Source organism: Gopherus evgoodei, unplaced genomic scaffold (genome assembly GCF_007399415.2).
Source record: "Gopherus evgoodei ecotype Sinaloan lineage unplaced genomic scaffold, rGopEvg1_v1.p scaffold_120_arrow_ctg1, whole genome shotgun sequence".
NCBI classification, from domain to species: domain Eukaryota; kingdom Metazoa; phylum Chordata; order Testudines; family Testudinidae; genus Gopherus; species Gopherus evgoodei.
In genome coordinates this window covers 31304-45688 of record NW_022059783.1, presented here as the reverse complement: position 1 = coordinate 45688, position 14385 = coordinate 31304, and the positions used below count along the sequence as shown (strand labels likewise).

Here is a 14385-nt window from a genome sequence, read left to right as displayed (position 1 = left end):
TGGAAGGGAACTATGCACACTGCTATACCACCAATGCATCTGATGACAGTGTTGCTTATGCTTGCCCAATGAAGCTAGAGCAGCATTGAGGAGCTTTTCAGCCTGTTAAAATGTACTGGATTCTCATCACTGAAAAAAAACCACCTCCATCTTCACTTGGGTTTGAACCATCAGCCTTTCAATTAGCCACCAAAGTTGTTAATCATAGGGTATGTCTACACTATGGGATTATTCCTATTTTACAGAAACCAGTTTTTGGAAACAGATTGTATAAAGTCGAGTGCATGAGGATACACTAAGCACATTAATTCGACGGTGTGCATCCATGTACTGAGGCTGGTGTCGATTTCCGGAGCGTTGCACTGTGGGTAGCTATCCCATAGTTCCTGCAGTCTCCCCCGCCCATTGAAATTCTGGGTTGAGATCCCAAAGGCTGATGAGGCAAAAACAGTGTCATAGGTGATTCTGGGTAAATGTAGTCACTCACTCCTCCCTCTGTGAAAGCAATGGCAGACAATCATTTCGCGCCCTTTTCCCTGGATTGCCTGGGCAGACGCCAGAGCATGGCAACCATGGAGCCCGTTCAGCCTTTTTTCACTGTCACCGTATATCTACTGGATGGTGCTGACAGACACGGTACTGCAGTGCTACACAGCAACATCCTCTTGCCTTTTGCAAGTTAGCAAAGATGGTTACCAGCTATACCATCCCGTCTGCTGCTTTGCAAGTTGACAATGACAGTTACCAGTTATACTGTACCATCTGCTGCTCTCATGGGTGCTCCTGGCCGGCCTCGGTGAGGTCGGCTGCGGACGCATGGACACAAATAGGAATGACTCCCTGGGTCATTCCCTTCTTTAAGTTTTGTCTAAAGGGAGAGTCAGTCTTGTCTAGACTATCAGGCAAGTCTACTAAAGAACCAGAGAGGCCAACGGCCGCTCCCAGTCAGAGCCCCAGACGTCCCACAGAAATGATGAGCTGCATGCCATTCTAGTGGGTGCCCCTGCAACAACCTCACCTGTTGCTTCCCTCCTCCTCCAACTGTCCTGGGCTACCGTTGCAGTGTCCCCCCATTTGTGTGATGAAGTAATAAAGAAAGCATGAATTTGAAACACTGACTTTATTGCCTTTGGGTTTTTTTTTCTAATTGGAGATATACCTATCTCCTAGAACTGGAAGGGACCTCAAAATGTCATGGAGTCCAGCCCCCTGCCTTCATTAGGAGGACCAAGTATTGATTTTTGCCCCAGATCCCTACATAGCCCTCTCAAAGATTGAACTCACAATCTTGGCTTTAGCAAGCCAATGCTCAAACCACTGAGCTACCCCTTGCAAGCAGAGCTCAAAGTGGGGGAGGGGAGGGCAGCCTCCAGCTGCCATGATATTCCAGGCAGGACTGAATCTCCATTAGACAAAGCTTAAAGAAGAGAATGACCTGGGAGTCATTCTCATTTTTGCCCAGGCACCCCTGGCCCACTTCACTGAGGCCGGCCAGGAACACTCACGGGATGACGATGAAGGATAACAGTACTACTGTACTGTCTGCCATCCAGAAGGGAAGGGGATGCTGCTGTGTAGCGCTGCAGCACCACGTCTGCCAGCAGCATCCAATAGATTTACAGTGACATTGAAAAAAGGCAAGAAACATTTTTTTTCGTTTGCTTTCACGGGGTGGGGGGGGTAGAACAACATATACCCTGAACCACCCACAACAATGTTTTTGACCCTTCAGGCTTTGGGAACTCGGCCAAGAATTCAAATAGCTTTTGGAGACTGGGGGAACTGTGTGATAGCTACAGTCGTCAGTCGCCCCTCCCTCTGTGAGCATCCATTTCATTCTTTGGCTTTCTGGTATGCTTGTCTCAGCTCCTTAAGTTTCAGCACTGTGTTGAGTCCCTGCTGTGGCCTCTGTCTGTCATAACCTTGAAGATTTTTTCAAATGTTTTGGCATTTTGTCTTTTGAAAAGGAGTTCTGATAGAACAGGTTCATCTCCCCATAGAGAGATCAGCTTCAGTATCTCTCATATGGTCCATGCTGGAGCTCTTTTTTGATTCTGGGAGTGCATGGCCACCTGTGCTGATCGGCACTCCATGCTGGGCAAACAGGAAATTAAATTCAAAAGTTTGCGGGGCTTTTTCTGTCTATCTGGCCAGTGCATCCAAGTTCAGATTGCTGTCCAGAGCGGTCACAATGGTGCACTGGGGCATAGCACCCGGAGGCCAATGCCATCAAATTGCGGCCACACTAACCCTAATCCAACATGGCAATACCGATTTCAGCGCTACTCCCCTTGTCGGGGAGGATTACAGATATTGGTACTAAGAGCCCTTTATATCGATATAAAGGGCTTCATTTTGTGGATGGGTGCAGGGTTAATGAGATTTAATGCGGCTAAATTCAACATGAACTCGTAGTGTTGACCAGGCCACACAGAGCAGCAGGTTTCCCCTATTGTTTCCTGCTCTTGTTTTCTTCACTAGTTTCTCTTCTGCACCAACTTGCTCTTCTCCTTTGTGAGCCTGCCTAGTGCATTTGGCAAAACAACAGACTTTTAATCTGAGGGTCCAGGTTTCAAGTCCCTGGTCAGATGATAAACTATTCATCAGGATCTTACACTGTCTTTCTGGAGTCCTCTTTGATGTTCCTTTTTCCTCTTCAGGATATTCCCTTTCCTCAAATAGGCCTTTTTGTGTGGGGGTTAGAAGGGGCAACTTCCTGACAGCCCCTCTGTCCTTGCAGCCTGGAGGAATAAAGGCCTCTGGGCATATAGCATGTTCCTTCCCTGCACACACAAACACACAGAATATCCCTAAGGAACTAGAATCACCTGCTGCCTTCCCCTTTCCTGCTGGATTCCCAAACGAGGATGCTCTACAGCCCAAACCCATGTCCCCTCTTTTCCCAGTGCCCCTCAGTCCCAACCCTCAGTCCCTCCTATGCACACTGCTCCTCACTCCCAACCAGAGCCTACTCCTCTTCACCCTTCTCCTCTGTCCCAACCCACAGCCCCCTCCTATTCCCAGTGCCCTTCAATCGCAACCCACAGCTCTCTCCTCCTCACGCTGCTCCTCAATCCCAACCCACGGCTCCCTCCAGCAGCAGGTGCCTCAGACTCCCTCAGGAAGATTTTCTTGCAAGTTTTCGTGTATGAGTCTGCATGTGGATTTTACAGTATGCTGGAAATATGTTGGATTGCTTGCCAAAATTATCACTTTTGCCTGTTGTTGGATTCCCAGTCTCCTTGTTATTGGGGCAGGAGAAATAAAGGGTTGTTATCCTTCTGTGAATTCAGGGCAGCCCAACTGTGCTTGGCAGACCCCGATTGAGGGGCTCACCCTCAATTCAATAGCACTCGCTAGGCAGGGGACAGTAGTTCCAAAGCCAAGTGGGCTGGGCCCTGGGTACTCATGCTAAAATTTAGGGGTTAGATCAATGTTAGGACAGGGTGGCAGTAAAAAGATGAGTAAGTCCCTAGACAACATAGTGAGTATGGTGCCTTCTATTTTCCCCCTTTTCCACCCAGGATGGCAGGTGAACTCTTCAGAGGCACCTCTGGGCTTGCACTGACTAAGGACAACAGCTGTAAGTGGGGTGAAGAGCAGGGATGGCTCATGTTAAAGGACTTTTGGTTGCTGGACTTTTGAACCGTAGAGAGAAGGACACTGCCCAGCTTATTTGGAGGTGGGTGTTTTCCTTGTAGTTTAGGTTTATGAGTTGGGGCTGCTGACATGACTTCTGCTAACCCTGGGCTTACGTTGCAATGTAGACATATTCTGAAAGGGCATCTGTACTGTGATAAAAGCCCTGTGGCCCGGCTGGCCTGGATCATCTGACTTGGACTCCTGGGGCTCAGGTTGTGAGGCTAAAAACTGCAGTGCAGACATTTGGGCTCAGACTGGAGCTCAGGCTTGGAGACCCTCACCCCTCATGGGGTCTTGGAGGCTGGGCTCAAGCCCAAGTGTCTACACTGTAATTTTATAACCCTGCAGCACAAGCCCCACAAGCCTGAATCAACTGACCCAGGGTTTGAGAATAGTGACTTGGGGGTGTTTATGACAATGTGGACATAATGCTATGCTATGTCCAGACTACAATGAAACACCCAAGGCTGCCCCATGCCAGCTCAGGCTCCCGAGGCTTTGGCTGTGGGGTGGTAAATTTGCAGTGTAGATGTTTCAGCTCAGGCTCAATACTGGGCTCTGGGCCCCCTCAAAGTTGCAAGGGAGTTTAGGCAGCACCTCTCAGCATGGGCTTCCCAGGGCTGGGCTCTTAAAGGCACAGGCATCCCACCGCCTAGACACTGCAGCTCCTCTCTGATGTAACCTACTGAGGTGCTGCAGTAGGAGACTCAATTCAGTGAAACTGGGCATTCCCTATACGCCCCCCAGCCAGGGGGCTGTGCACCCCCTTCCCCGAATTTCCCCAACACCCCCCCAATGTTTCACTGGTTGCAAATTTGAATGGAAATTGACACGTTAACACATACTTTAAAAGCAGATACAAGGTATGAAAAATACTTTTACCTGAGAAAGTAAAAGAGGTTTGGAAAGTCTGGACAAAGCCGGGTTTTCTCACCCAGCCTGTTGTGTTTGCTGACAATGTTGGTGCATTGGCTTCGGCAGTGTTGGCCAACCTTAGAATTTCAAATGATGATTTGTAAGCGAGGTGTGAATGAGCTCTCCCCTGGCAGCTACTGATGACCAGGGTTGGGGGGAGGCTTTGGGAGCAGACTGTATTTACATGAACTCAGCTACTCTGCTGATGTATCCACCGGACAGCGCTAGGCTGCCTCTGCTCTAGGTGCCCGCAGGAGGGAAGGTGTGTGGGGCTCCAGCCTGGGACTCTTTCTCCCTCATGCCAAGCCCTGCCTATTAATCCCAGCCCTGGCACTCCTTTCTTCAAGCGCCGTGTGGGCCAGAGGAAACGTGTGGTAGGAAGCACAAGGGCCAAGTTTGTGAACATCAGGTGCAGCAGCAAGAATCCCAACTATCAGGGTAGCAAGTTCTAGAGCCCTAACCCATTGTAGCCATCCCAGCCAAAGACCTGGCTCTAGGAGGTGTGAGTCACCCAGCAGGAGGGGAAGGATTCACTCTTACACAGCTGGAGACAGGGAAATTGAGCTCTGGGGCTTTACCACAAGCATGGGTGGCAAGTTTGTAGAAATTTTGTTGGAGCCCAGAACCCACCCCCCAACTCTGCCCCCCAAAATCCACCCCCACCTGCCTAAGGCTCTGGGAGGGAGGTCTGGGGTGCTGATCCTGGGCTGGGGATTAGGGTGCAGGAGGGGTGCAGGCTTTGGGATGGAATTTGGGTGCTGGGTGCAGGCTCGCGTTGTACGAAGGGGTGAGAGGTGCACCCTCCAGGAGAGAGTTTGGGGATAGGAGGGAGTGCAGGGCTGAGGATGAGGGGTTCATGATGCAGGAGGGGGCTCAAGACTGGGGCAGAGGGATGGGGGCATTGGAGCCACTCAGGGCAGCCTGCCTTGCCATTAGTAGATGACAGGCACTAGGACCCTGGGGCAGCAGTTCTGCCCAAATCCCTCTACCCCAGCAGCAGGAGCAGGCAGGGGACAGGCACACACTGCTTTTTGTCAGGCACAGAGGCAGCACAGCAGGGGGAGAGGTGCCAGGGGAAGAGACCCAGCTCCAAATATTGCTGCAGCAGGGCCCCCAGCCCTGAGTATTCCTGGAGCCATAGCACCACAAATGTATATAACCTGCCACCTATGACCACAAGCCAACACAAGATCCCACTGAGATTTGAACTCAGATTACAGGATTCAGAGTCCTGAGTGCTGCCCATTACACCATGGGACCAGCTTGTGCTGCCTTCTCTGCACATCGGTGACCCTCATGGGGCTGGCTTGTGTAAGGGGCTCTTGGCCCTTTACTAAAACTGAGTGTGTGTGAGTGGGGGGGAGTGTTGGTTGGCTAGTTCCCAGCACCAATAGAAGGGCGAAGGATCAATGGGAAATCAGGACCCTGAGACTGACAGTCCCCAGGGACAATGGGGAGAGGCCAAAGCTCCAAGTTAGCTGCACTGACAGGCCAGGCAGTGTAATGAGGGAGTCACCAGCCCAGGGGGTCCCATCCTCCATGTGAGCTGGAACTGCCTGGGCCAGAGTGGAGCAGAGCTAAGGAGAGAGCAGGAGCCTGAGAAGAGCCGGGGAGCAGAGCTGCGCAGGTGTAGTGCCAGAAACTGCTGCATGTAGGAATTTGCAACCTGTAGCACTTACTGATACCTGAGGTTGTTCTTATTTGCTGACTTGTCCTAACTGGCTAAAACTTGACAGTGGTTTCTCTAGCAAAGGCCAGTCCCTGGCCCCTTGGTCCAGACATCCCCCTTCATATCAGGCTAGGGTGACCAGATGTCAAAGATGAAATATCGGGATGTGGGGGGCGGAGCAAAAAAATAAGCCGGAGGGCCGCCCCACCACCAAGCGGCAGTGGCACAGCCCCATCTCCAACCAACTCTCGGCTCCAACCCCCGCTGCACTCCCAGCACCCCCATCCCCTCACTCCTGGGCCCAGCCTGGGCTCCGAACTCTGCAGCTGAGCCATGATCTGGGCCCCTCCTGCAGCTCCCGGGCCAGGGGTGAACCAGGCAGCTCCCGGCAGGAGCGTGTCCACCCCACGTGTGTCTCTGCCCCCTGCCCACCTGGGCCCTGCCTGCTCCATGCTGCCGCCAGCCCCACTGCGCTTCCCCGCAGGCTGCAGGGCTGGAGCAGCTTTCGCGCTGCGCTTCCGGCCATGGCCATGGCCCGTGTGCAAACCTGGGAGGGAGGAAGAATGCCACATTCTTGGGGAAGAGGCAGGGCCAGGGCAAGGATTTGGAGAGGGATCCAATGGGGGAATGAGGAGGTGGAGTTTGGGTGGGGCAAGTATCCCTCCAGACTATGCCTGTGTGCCAGAGAAGAGGACAAAGTTATTTGTTTGTCCAGGGTCCCGACCAAACATCGGTCGGGACGTGGGACAAACAAGCAAATATTAGGACAGTCCCGATAAAATCGGGACATCTGGTCACCCTACATCAGGCTTCAAGTTGAGAATCATTTCCCATTCCCGCTCTGTGGGAGGGGAGACTTTTAAACACGCTCTCTGTGCGACTGCACATGGCTAAGCAAAGAGAACAAACCCCAATCCCCCCTGTGCTTTGGGAGCCAGGTTTGCTGTGGGAATTCTGTAGTTCAGATGACTTCACACCTGGTCATTGTGATTCTTTACCAGTTTCTCTGGCATTGGGGCTGTTTGTTACTCTCAGCTATGATGGCTGAGTGGTTAATATGTGGGAGTTAAAATCTAATAGAGTTTCCCTGTGCAGGTTTGAATCCTGTTCACACTGAGGCTTGTGTTTTAGCCAGTCTCTCACCTGGGCAACACCTCTGGGCAACCCCCTGAGACACTCTCAATTCTCTCCCCACCCCAAGTAAATCCTGTTCTGCTCCTTTCATAGAGATCCCGGGGGCACCATCTCACACTGTGTCCCTGAGGGGTCAGGTAAACTCTCAGCAGCTGAAGCCTCTGCCACTCACCTGGTGCCCCATAGATCAGCCATAGCCCTGGTTCTGCTCCTCTCTCTAGAGTACGAAGGAAGCTAAGTCAGCGACTCCATGGGAGCTATGGGGCTGCAGAACCAACAGATAAAAAATAGGTGCTCATCGCCCACTGGCAGCCAGCTCCCCCACACACACACTACAGGCCTTGCTGACAAGCTCCTCCTCTTCCCCTTCAGTGCCTCCCACTTGCCAGTGATCAGCTGTTCAGTGGGGTGCAGTAGGCACTGGGTGGGGAGGGGGAGGAGCAGGGACGGGAAGAGGTGGGGGTGGGAGAGGAATGGGACAGGAAGGTGCAGGAAGGGAAGAGATGAGATGGGATGGGGTGGGGACTTGGGGGAAGGGGTGGAGTGGGGGCAGGGCCTGAGGAGGAAAGGGGGGGATTTGTCCCAGACCTCTCTAGGGCTGGCCCTGAAGGGAAGCATTGACTATCACAGTGACAATACAACTGATCACCATTGCAGAGGAGGCTGAGGGAGATCCACACTCATCAGGTCTCTTCTCTCCCCCACGGTGAGCCAGACACTGCTCTCTCCTGGCTCTCACTCTAGCAGCAGGACGCCAAGGAGCCATTTCCCCACAGGAAGTGCATTGAGTGCCCCTGTGGTGCTGGGGGGTGGGGCTGGCGCTGCTGCTGGCTCTGGGGCTGGCAGGGGGGTTGATGTCTGCACAGACTCTCAGCTGCCAGGCCGGAGGGGGCACTTCGGACCTTACCAGACCGGCTCAGTGAAGACAGGGGGTTGACAGAGTAATACAGATGCTCTCCAGAGCACGGAGCAGCATCCACCTATGCAGCCAGGCAATGGGCATTTCCCACAGCCTGGAGCCGAGGGGGAGGTGGCAGCTGCTGTTCCAGCTCCTGGGGGACAGGCCCTGTCAGCCAACAGACACTTCTTACTCATCACAGCTAACGGTGCCGGGTTCCTCCAGTGTGGGTGTGGAGCAGCCTTTTGTTTTCCTTTCCTTTTTGTCTGCAACTGCTGACAAAAACATCCCAGACAGAGAAGCAACAGGCCAAAATGTTCTCATGCAATTGCCAAAGTAGCTCAGTTGGGAAAGTGTTAGACTGAAGATCTAAAGGTCCAGGGTTCAATCCCAGGCTTTGGCAGGACCTGTCATCCCTCTTTGTGAAGGGGTGGCTTGTTTTCTGGGAGCACAACAGTGCCTGTACCCAAGGTGAGTTCCTGAGCTTGGGCTCTACAATAGGAAAACATAGAACAGGCTTCTGCCCCTAGTTGGTCCACCTAATCTTTAATAATGAGAACTGTCTTTCCCAACATGGTAGGAAGAAAGTGAGGCAGGGTAGCCCTCAGGAATGGTGCCAGAGGGCTGCTGGGCAGTGACAGGCAGGGATTGGGGATGGAAGCTCCTCTGTACAGCGGAGCAATGGCAGTACCAGGGAAGGGGCATCTGTAAAAGTGACCCCATGCACCTCTCCTCCTCTGGGCACCTAGAGCAGAGGCAGCTGGTGCTTACGGCTCCAAGTGAAGGCTTAAAAGCCACAGAGCAACTGAGGTCAGGGCTAGAGGAGGGCAGGACCATGCCTATGTGTGGCCTTCAGACAGGCACAAAAACACCCAGCCAGGCTGCTCCCTGCCATGCCAAACACCCACTGAAGGTCACCAGCATGCAGGGCAGCTGCTGATGTTCTGTGGATAACATCACAAGATGGTAGGAAAGCAGGGCCAGCCCCCATGGTGGGGCCTCTGACTGCTCCCAATCAGAGTGCTCACTTTTGCAGTGGGGCAGGAGGTTTTACCCCAAGAGGCTTTTCCTGAACTGGCAAGAAGTAGAGAAACACCCAGGCTCTGAAGACGCTATGTAGCATGTACCCTCCAGCACAGGGACAGGCGCACACGCTAGCCCGGGCAGCCGCCCATTTTCTTTGGCAAACCAGGAAGGGCAAAGGCTAGACTGGAAGCACCTGGGACTCATGTCCCAGCCTTTGTGATGCTCACCTCCCAACTCCTTCCCGGGGCTCTAGCTGAAGCCAGAGGATTGGCCTGAGCAGCCAAGAAGAGGTTCCAGCCCTGAAGGGAGCAGAACTTTCAGCACAATGGTAGAACTGCAGAAACACAACCACCAAGGGACTCACACCCTCAATCTTCTGATCCACACTCAGACACCTTACCCATTAGGCCACATGGTAACACCAAAAGAAAGACCTCCAAGCACTTCTTTGGAAAAGTCGGACACTGTGTTTCTCAGGTCATCTACTGAGGGGGGCCGAGATTCTCTGGGCACAAGAAGTCGAGTTCCCAGCAACACACGAGAATTCTATGGAGCCAGGTGCAGGGCTTTGGCAGGGAGGCTCAGGCATGGGGGGATTGGGGTGCAGCGGATGGACCAGCTGTCTAGGTGTGGAGATTTAGTCACACTGAGGCACAGAAGGGAGGAGGAGAAGGAATCCTTCTGACAGGCAGTGGATGTGCAGAAAAAGAGGAGAGGTTCCTGGGACTTTTTTTTGCCTCTCTTTTACCTACCTGCTAGCTCTTGGGGTGAACGGTGAAAATGGTCTCAACTAACTCAGTTGGTAGAACATCAGGCTCTTAATCTGAAAATCCAGCGTTTAAGCCCTTGTCTAGGCACTCAGCTTTTAAGTGGCCTTGTGTGCCAGGAGCCAAATGATTCCTGGTGCTGTCCACCAGCCACATGCAGATTCCCAGAATCCATGGCCATTTCCTGGAAAGGTTCCTTTCCTCAGGAATCAGGAGAGAGGCCACATCCACAGGAGCAGGCCTAGAACAAGCAGTCTCTGGCTGGCAGGAAGTGCTGTCGGGCCAGGTGCTGAGAAAGCTCAGAGGGAGACTCATAGACTTTAGACTCTAGGACTGGAAAGGACCTCGAGAGGTCATCGAATCCAGTCCCCTGCCCTCATGGCAGGACCAAATACTGTCTAGACCATCCCTAATAGACATTTATCTAACCTACTCTTAAATATCTCCAGAGATGGAGATTCCACAACTTCCCTAGGCAATCTATTCCAGTGTTTAACTACCCTGACAGTTAGGAACTTTTTCCTAATGTCCAACCTAAATCTCCCTTGCTGCAGTTTAAGCCCATTGCTTCTTGTTCTATCATTGGAGGCTAAGGTGAACAAGTTTTCTCCCTCCTCCTGATGATACCCTTTTAGATACCTGAAAACTGCTATCATGTCCCCTCTCAGTCTTCTCTTTTTCAAACTAAACAAACCCAATTCCTTCAGCCTTCCTTCATAGGTCATGTTCTCAAGACCTTTAATCATTCTTGTTGCTCTTCTCTGGACCCTCTCCAATTTCTCCACATCTTTCTTGAAAGGCGGTGCCCAGAACTGGATACAATACTCCAGTTGAGGCCTAACCAGCGCAGAGTAAAGCGGAAGAATGACTTCTCGTGTCTTGTTTACAACACACTTGTTAATGCATCCCAGAATCACGTTTGCTTTTTTTGCAACAGTATCACACTGTTGACTCATATTAAGCTTGTGGTCCAGTATGACCCCTAGATCTCTTTCTGCCATACTCCTTCCTAGACAGTCTCTTTCCATTCTGTATGTGTGAAGCTGATTGTTCCTTCCTAAGTGGAGCACTTTGCATTTATCTTTATTGAACTTCATCCTGTTTACCTCATACCATTTCTCCAACTTGTCCAGATCATTTTGAATTTTGACCCTGTCCTCCAAAGCAGTTGCAATCCCTCCCAGTTTGGTATCGTCCACAAACTTAATAAGCGTACTTTCTATGCCAACATCTAAATCGTTGATGAAGATATTGAACAGAACCGGTCCCAAAACAGACCCCTGCGGAACCCCACTTGTTATACCTTTCCAGCAGGATTGGGAGCCATTAACAACTACTCTCTGAGTACGGTTATCCAGCCAGTTATGCACCCACCTTATAGTAGCCCCATCTAAATTGTACTTTCCTAGCTTATCTATAAGAATATCATGCGAGACCGTATCAAATGCCTTACTAAAGTCTAGGTATATCACATCCACCACTTCTCCCTTATCCACAAGGCTCGTTATCCTATCAAAGAACGCTATCAGATTAGTTTGACACGATTTGTTCTTTACAAATCCATGCTGTGTATTCCCTATCACCTTACCACCTTCCAAGTGTTTGCAGATGATTTCTTTGATTACCTGCTCCATTATCTTCCCTGGCACAGAAGTTAAACTAACTGGTCTGTAGTTTCCTGGGTTGTTTTTATTTCCCTTTTTATAGATGGGCACTATATTTGCCCCCTTCCAGTCTTCTGGAATCTCCCCCGTCTCCCCGTAGAGTTGACTGCTGCAGCTCCCCGTAGACTCTGCCTGTGCCTCTCACCGAGCTGGAGTACAGCAGGCGAGGGGAGAGCACTCAATGTATTGCATCTACACTAGACGCGATATATCAACCCCCGCTGGATCGATCGCTGCCCACCGATTCGGCAGGTGGTATAGACATACCCCGAGTATCTGGTGATCGGAGCTGGACCCCCGAGGGGGACACATTGAAGGAACTCAGGGGTTAAGGTGCCTCTATTGTCAACTGTCAGGGCTGCTGTGGCTCAGAGGAGGGTGCTTGACTGCCTGGCAGGCTTAGGCGCCGCAAGCCTTGGAGGTGGGAGAAGTGAAGCGGCCACGGCGTGCTCGGGGTGCTCGTGCTCGGAGCAGGGGTGAGCTCGGGCGAGGGGGGTGCCGCAGGGCAGAGCAGGAGAGTTGCCACAAGAGGGGAGCCTCAGGGTGGAGGGGGGAGCTGCCACGGGTGGGGCGCCTCAGGGCAGGGGTGCGGGGGGGGAGGGTGCAAGGTGGAAGTTTCGCCTAGGGCATGAAACTTCCTTGCACCGGCCCTGCCCCACGCCCTGCCTGCAGCCAGCCCTGCACCCCCTGCCCTGCCCTGCCGGCAGTCAGCCTCTGTCTCCAGCCAGCCCTGCACCTTCTGCTTTGCCTGCACCAGCCGCATCCTCCCTGCCCTGTCTCCAGCCAACCCCTGATGCACCCCCCTGCCTGAAGCCAGCCAGCCACGCAGCCCTTGCCCTGCCTGAAGCCAGACCCTACCTCCAGCCAACCCCACATCCACTGGTGCCCTGCACTTCCCAGGGCAGTAACCCTGCACATCTGCTTCAATGAGGGGGGCAGGGAGCAGCTGGGACCCACACATGTGCACACCCTAGGGTGACCAGACAGCAAGTGTGAAAAATCGGGACGGCGTGGGGGGTAATAGGATCCTAGATAAGACCCCAAAATTCGGACTGTCCCTATAAAATTGGGACATCTGGTCACCACAGCACACCCCCAGGACTCCTGAGTTCCATTGCTGGGTTTCCTATTGGTTCCTCTGCTGGTTGTTTTCCTTTTCCTGGGGACTTTGGGCAAGTTGCTCCCCACTCTCGGGCTCTGTCCCCAGCAGTCAAATGGGGATTTCATACCTTCCCGCTATTGGAAAGTGCTGGGAGAATCCCCCAGCAAAAGCTGCTCTGACAGTGCTAAGCAGCATCTGACCAATCAAGGTCGGAGCTCACTGCCCAGGAGGAGTGCTTGGCTCTGGGGTTTCACTTCAGCCCAGTGTAGAGAGAGAGCCCTAACCATGGAGTTTGGCTCAAGAAGACCAAGTCTCCAATTTGTTAAGGGTGTTTTGAATTTCAATCCTGTGCTCCAAAGTGCTTGGTGTCAGTTGTAAACTTTAGGAGCATGCTCTCCACTCCATTTTCCAAATCATTCATGAAAATATAGAATAGTACCTGACACCGGACTGATCCCTGCCAGACCCACTAGGTTCACCCTCCCCGTTGGGCAGCTAAACATGGAGAAGGGCTCCTGGAGTCTTGGCTTTCAACCAGCTCTGCACCCACATTACACTGATTGCAGCTGGACTACATTTCCCTCGTTTGCTTCTGAGAATGTCCTATGGGACTGTGTCAAAAGCCTTAGTAACACCAAGCTAGATCCCATCTATTGTTTACTCACCTCTACCAGGCCCAGAACCCTGCCAAAGAAGGAAAGAGGATTGGTTTGGAATGATTTGTTCTTGACAATTCCACGCTCACTAGTCATAAGAACCAAATCATCCTGTAGGTGCTGCTGACAAACTGAGTGTTTAAGAATGTATTGCAGGATCTCTCCAGCTATGGCAGTCAGGCTAGCTAGTCTGTAAGTCCCAGAGGTCTTTTTGTTCCCCTTTGAAAGATAGGTCCTGTCTTGTTCATGGATGGGAAGATGTTCTTTTTCAGGGGTCTCAGACGAGAACTGGGGCACAACACCTGGTTTGTTAAGGCCACAAAAACGGAGGCAGGAACCTCTTCTCTGCTGCTGGCAAAGAACCACAGGTACCTAAAAGATAGGGACTCACATCTTTGAATGGGCTTTAAAAAGGCAGTGGTTAATAAGTTTGGCCCCGACCATTTCTTGTTTCCACAGACTAGACATTTTAGCAAACTTTAGAATTCCTTGGTGCTAAACACTGTGAAACTCCCCTTTCTCCTTCACAGAGGGCTTTAATACCCCTTATCTCACTTGGGCTCTAAACTGCCCATAGTTCGAGAACTGTTCCTGTTCCGATTGGACAGATGGGAGAAGGGAAGTGACCTACCCAAGGCCTACACAACAAGGCGATGGCAGAGCCAGAAAGAGAAGCAACCAGTTCTGACTCCTGTTCTAACAGATGAAAACACCCCAGAGCCCAGGAATCGAGATGGTGGGAAAATTTCATTCAAACCGTTTCTGTCCGAAAATCCCATTTAGACTAAACCAGTTTGTTTCTCAAAATCATAACAAGTGGGATGAAAGATCTTTGCAAAAATATTTTGTTGCAAAACAAAAGCATCTCCTCTTTGTCAGAGTGTGTTAAATTGTCTCCTCGCACACAAAGAG

At 51.8% G+C, this 14385-nt stretch overlaps 2 non-coding genes across 2 annotated transcripts; one reads left to right on the top strand and one right to left on the bottom strand.

Moving 5' to 3' along the window:
* Nucleotides 1–5745: 5745 nt before the first annotated feature.
* Nucleotides 5746–5817, bottom strand: TRNAQ-CUG. The gene has a single exon. It is a non-coding gene; the product is annotated as a tRNA-Gln (tRNA).
* Nucleotides 5818–8588: 2771 nt separating this feature from the next.
* On the top strand, nucleotides 8589–8661 carry TRNAF-GAA. The gene has a single exon. It is a non-coding gene; the product is annotated as a tRNA-Phe (tRNA).
* The last annotated feature ends 5724 nt before the right edge of the window (nucleotides 8662–14385 follow it).